Source organism: Papaver somniferum, chromosome 3 (assembly GCF_003573695.1).
Source record: "Papaver somniferum cultivar HN1 chromosome 3, ASM357369v1, whole genome shotgun sequence".
Lineage (NCBI taxonomy): Eukaryota > Viridiplantae > Streptophyta > Magnoliopsida > Ranunculales > Papaveraceae > Papaver > Papaver somniferum.
This window is the reverse complement of record NC_039360.1, coordinates 35,255,088-35,260,844: the sequence shown is the minus strand read 5'-3', so window position 1 is coordinate 35,260,844 and position 5,757 is coordinate 35,255,088. Positions and strand designations below refer to the sequence as shown.

General features: G+C 36.2%; 1 long non-coding RNA gene across 1 annotated transcript; it reads left to right on the top strand.

Annotated features, from left to right (window-relative positions):
* The first annotated feature begins 2,202 nt into the window (after positions 1 to 2,202).
* On the top strand, positions 2,203 to 5,259 carry LOC113361137. Its single transcript, XR_003364965.1, has 4 exons — positions 2,203 to 2,434; positions 2,516 to 2,574; positions 3,193 to 3,345; positions 4,631 to 5,259. It is a non-coding gene; the product is annotated as an uncharacterized LOC113361137 (long non-coding RNA).
* Positions 5,260 to 5,757: the final 498 nt, after the last annotated feature.

Sequence of the window (5,757 nt, the reverse complement as noted above, 5' to 3'; positions counted from 1 at the left end):
AATCTAACGGTGGTAGATATCTAGTATATATTGGAATGAAGTTAGGGTTAGAAACATAAGTGGTTCATTTTCTTTTTCCTTCTTCTTCTTCGCCGCTCTCCTGTCCTGAGTCTCCTCCTCCATCACTGTGTTCATAAGAACACACGTTAAACACCACCAAATCCATCACTGTTTGTTTGACTAATTCAATAAGTTAACAAGAAGTCTACAACAGGTAACCGAAATTTCTTTGATTATGATTGTGAATCTGTGATGTTTTTAATTTTTTTTTAATTTTGATATTTGATTATTATCTTCCTTTTGTGTGTGTGTTCAGTTAAATTTAGACTGAGGAGTGAATTGGGTACCCGAAATCTCGATCTATTTGTTCTGAATCTTCTGATTCCTTAATAATTTGATTAGGTAAGATGCAATCTAGATCTGTCATCTGTATCATTTAATTTGAGCTTCATTAGTTTGATTATAAGTTTATAACATAATGATTTGCATGACCGATTCTAGGGTTTCGGAATTTTCTGTTATCTCTCTGCACCCTTAATCTCAAATTCTCAACCAAAGGTAAATCATTTCTTTCTTCCTCTGTTTATTTATTGGACTGTAAATTTTAGATGGGTTTCTAATGATCAACTTTGTAGAGATATTTATGTTTGAAAGATACTAGAAATGATGGAGTTTATGTATGTTTCCTGTTGATGAAGTTTTTGGGTCTAGTCTAGGAGTTAGTTAGGGTCTCCAGTCTGCTATATGCTTGTTGATGGATTTTTTGCAGAAATAAGCTATAATGGAATCTAATTTCTAATTCGTGGATACAATGATTAGGATACATGTTTCTTCTTTCTTTTGTTATATGTCAAATGTAAAGTTAATTACTGTACTGTTAAGCAAAATGAAGTAATTCAAAGGTTAATCATCCCATTAAACTGGGTATAATTGGTTTAACTAAAATACTACTTGAGATGCTGATTTTGCAATTCTGTTTTCTACTACAACTTGAATCCGTTTCAGAGTACAACAAGTAACCTATTATTGTTGGAACTAGAATTCTGAATCCGATTAGAGTATCACAAGTCATCCCAAAACCAAGCCTATATAAAATTATAAATACCTGCTGGCCTATGCTTAATCTCCACACACAATCTCATCCCTTTTCTTTATGCTCAGATAACATGCTTAGAATACATGTTTAATTTCTGATTCATGTAGTCAATTGAATCTTCAAATGTACGTAGTCATTTGAATCTTAGAATATACTTAAAGAGCACTATCTTTACTTGTGTTTGGCAGTATTAGACATAGACTAATAGTTACTAACTGCTATTACTTGTTTTTGCAGCGTTACTTGATCCTATCAACAATAATGCCACAACAAGTGTTGCTTCCATGGAAATGGAATAGAAGATCAAGATTCAAGACTTTGTATTTGTCATTGCCATTTTGCCACCACTGTCCAATCATTCTGTCATTGCTACTGCTACTTGATAATGCCACCACCAGTACATTGTGGTTAAGAATTAAGACTATTGTGTGTGTTTGTGTGCTACTGCTACTTTTTCTTTTTTCAGATTTTCAAGACTTTGGTTGTTTGGAACTTTGGTTTGCTAGTATTATTGTTACGTGTTAGTTGTTAATTTGTTCTTTGATTGAGATATTGGTTAATATATTGAAAAACAGGTACTCAATTTATCTGAAAAAATAACAGGAAAATATGTCTTTGAATTCTGAAAGAAAGTACCGATTGGTACCGGAACCGAGGTACAAGGTACAGGTACCGATCCAAAATTTTAAAACCGAACCTAGGGAGTTACAGGTACTCGGTCTGGGCAGGAACCGAGACGAACCGTACCGTGTGCACCCTTAAACCTACGCACATTTATAGTCTGGTTAACTTTAAGGTTATTTCTTCATTCTTCCTTTATTCGTCCATGAGCAAACAACTATTCTCTTTTACAAGAAGAAGTTTGTGCAGTCTACTTTTCTTTTCTTCTGTTTTTTTTAACTAGTTTCTAACATATCTGTTATATCCCTGCTTGGTCTTTTCGAGTACTATGGTATGATGCTAAGGAAATAGCGGTTTAACGGATTCCGGAACAGTAAGAAATCAACCTAAAGGATTGTCAAATTATTACATGGAAAATGTAGTTGATATATTGAAGTTTTAAGGTCTTAAATCTTACAAAACATCATTATATCAACTACGTTCTCCATAAACGCTTTGGTTGTAAAAATTTGACAATCCCTAATCTTTAGGTTTCGAAGGGTTTTAGTGTTCCTGAATCTGTTGAATCCGCTAATTCCTAAATCATTGTCACAAATCACCTACACCAGTCCAAATCATTGTGATTTAATGTATTTCTTCTCTCCAAAATTTCTGCACCTCAGTTTTTTTTCTGATTAATTAGAGTGGATTTTTCTTGGGATTTTTGGTCAATTCAAGGTATGGTTATCCTGTTTTAATTGATTGTACACCTCTTTTTATCCTTTTTAATTTTATTGTTAATCTAGACTTCCTTTGCAGACCGATCAGGATTGCCACTGAACCATGCAGGGATGAACTGCAGGGACACATGTTTGCAAGTAAGTTATAATGCCGTATCCAGTATAGTTCAACTAGAGTTTATTACTGATTACCAACCTTTAAATTTTGGGCCATTTAGTTACATTGTGGAGGATGTAAACCAACTTTACTACTGCTATTGTCTATTGGCCTAGTTCGCTAATCACTTTACAACTGTTATTGTCTATTGGCCTAGTTCGCTAATCACTTAATCAGTATGCTATTTTTTTATTAACTATACTAAGATGAAGAGGTTCTTACTGTTATGAAAATCATTCCTATTTGGATGCTGTTATGACAAGTTGGTCTCCTTTGTCTTGTATTGATATCCAATTACTACCTCAAAGAGTATTTTCCAAATGAAAAATGAAAAGGTGTTATCAACTGCAGTCTCATTTGTTTTTTCCCCTGATTCTGGTTTTGTAATCGTACTTGAGGTGTTAAGATTACACAGTAAATGATACTTGTAATGCCGGGTGACCAAAATTTTCAGCCATTACTTGGTTCTTTTGATTGTGGGTTTTGCTCACTCCCTGTTAAAATTGGTTAATAAATCATAACCTCAGCTCTGTGGTTGCTGTTAGGATGTGAATATACTTTCTTTTGAATGCTTTTATTTTTGTGAAATTTGTTTTCAGACCTGACCCCCTGATGCATCTACAAGGGAAGATTGCTGGTACGAATGGGGATACTGGTGCCGGACACATCATCACAGTGAAGAACATGCTCATAAAAGAAATCATGTGTCCTCCAACTAGGGGAGGGAAGTCATTTTGTTAGAAGAACTTAGAGTAAGTTGTATAAATTCACTGGCAGGTTAACTTTTTTCTTTTTTATAGATAAGAAATGAGCCGATGTAGGTCCTTTCTAACATGTATATTGTATCCCCCCGCTTTGCCTTTTAGGTACTATCGATGTGATATGGCAGATGTCTCCATGCTAAGGAAATTGTGGTTTAACCGTTTTAGAACACTAAAAGCTGGAAACTACTAACTTATAGTTAAGGGTCAAATTTGCATTGATGGAAAACGCGGTTGACATGTTGAAGTAGTAGGGTCTTAAATCTTACAAGCTTCATTATGTCCACAACGTTTTCCATCAACTCTTTGGTCTTAAATATCCGTCGGTAACTTTTAGTGTCTGTCAAGAGTTTTAGTGTTCCTAAATCGTTTGAATCCACTAATTCTTTCTTCTCTGAAAAGTCCTGTGGCCCAGTTTTTTGGATCTTTCCTACGAAGGTTAGAGAAATTTTAGACGGCTTGGGTATTCTCATTTGGGAGGGTCCTTGGTGCCCAGCCTGCAAGTCCATGTTATCGCCTCCTTCAACTGAGGTTAGGGTCAGTGTCTCAGGTTTCCAGCTCATAGGATCGGTGCCATGGGGTTTGCAAGAAGTACAAAATTCGTAGTTTAATAGTAAGCTTATCAGTTTTATTATGTTGCTTAACTTTATCACTTCTTAATGATACAATATATGATGTACACATGGTATGATGAAAGCTTATCAGTTTTATTATGTTGCTTAGCTTTATCACTTCTTAATGATACAATCCATATATATGATTTTGGGTTCAATTTGATGATGGTTTAACCCTTATGTTTTTTTCTTGGTTTCGCTGTTGTTGCTAATCAATGGCAAGCCATTGATGCCACTGAAAAAAAGAGTAAGAAGAAAGAGGCGTGCCAATGGAGATTAGGAGTCTTTAAATATTTTTTTCTTTTCTCACCGAAATGTGCACCCTGGTTTGTCAGTCTCACTATTCTCACCACCAGTCGTTCATACCTCAAGTTTTCCTCTTCTTGTTAGTGGCCCTTTAACGACAGGTCATAGTGAGCTTCTCAAGGGAGACTGAGTAGACACAACATCACAACATGATAGTCCTGTTTCCATCAAACTCGATTTTGAATTGGATGAATTCGTGTAATGGAGAGATTACGTGTGTTATAACAGATTACGTGTCTTATTTTGAGCCAATTATCTTTAGTTTTGGCTCTCATTTTGTAATCAAATTTGTAGAAAATTTAATATTAAAATTATTTCATCATCGTATCTTATCATTTAACATTTTTTTTTGATAGGTTGTCAGAGAAAGGAAAGGCATTAGAGAGACCAAAAGAAAAGCATATTCCGCCAGAGCATGCGCAACGCAGTTCACATCTCTGTGGATAAAGCTTTAGCTTTATTTTTTTGAAAATTTGCAGTCGTCTTGGTTTGGCGAATAATACGAGCTGCCCTCCAAGGGATTCGATAAGAATGAACGGTTAGAGCCTTAACAACAGATTAGATGTCCCCCTCAGTGATGACCTGATTGAAATTCATTTTTTCTGCAAGATGGGCAGCAAGCAAGAAACCATTAGCCTCAGCAATAACAGGAGTAGCTCGAGTTAAGAGCATAGTTTCACTGCAGAGGTGATGACCCTGCCAATCTCTAGCAACTCTAGCAACCACTGTGGCAGTCCATTCGCCCCAGTTCACTGGTAAAAGAATAGTGAATCCCATGGCCCCAGTTCACTGGTAAAAGAATTGGAGCGGAAAGACTATCCAGCGGCATTAACAGGGCATTTGCAGGATTCCTAGATAATTATAGGAAACATTAGTCTGAAACATAGTCTGCTCAGATAGGCTTCCCCCACCAAAGTGTTGCTAAAAATGACTTTGTTGCAGTGCACTGATATGTTAACAGCAAATAATTTGTTAAGATTGTCAATGCTTGTTATCTTTAGGTCTCCATCGTGCAATAATTTGTTAAGTGTTGCTAAAAAGGCTCTGGGTGTCAGGCTGTTGCAATGGATCATAGTAAAGGCTCTGAGTGTCGGGCTGTAAGAAAAAGACTCTTCAATATCGCCCTCATATTTGGGGGAGTGTAGCCCAGAGATAATGGGATCAGATAGAAGAAATCTGTTCCATAGAAAAGGAAAAAGACCAAAAAAGAAATCTGGACAGACAGTCCCCTACTAATCTCTCTCTTCTGTTTTCTGACGCCCTCGTGCATCTCGTGTTAGAGTGTGTAGCCTGTATGCAGTTTGTCATGAAACACGTATCCTCAACTGATTGATGTATTTTTCCGACAACCCAAAATCAAAGAACAAAAAAAAATATCACAATCGGACAAAAACTGTTGTCCAGCAAAGTAGGAAAGAGATCGAGAGTTATCATGAGAATGTGATTCACAGTTTCAATGAGTTGTCTGCCGCGGGGCAGGTGT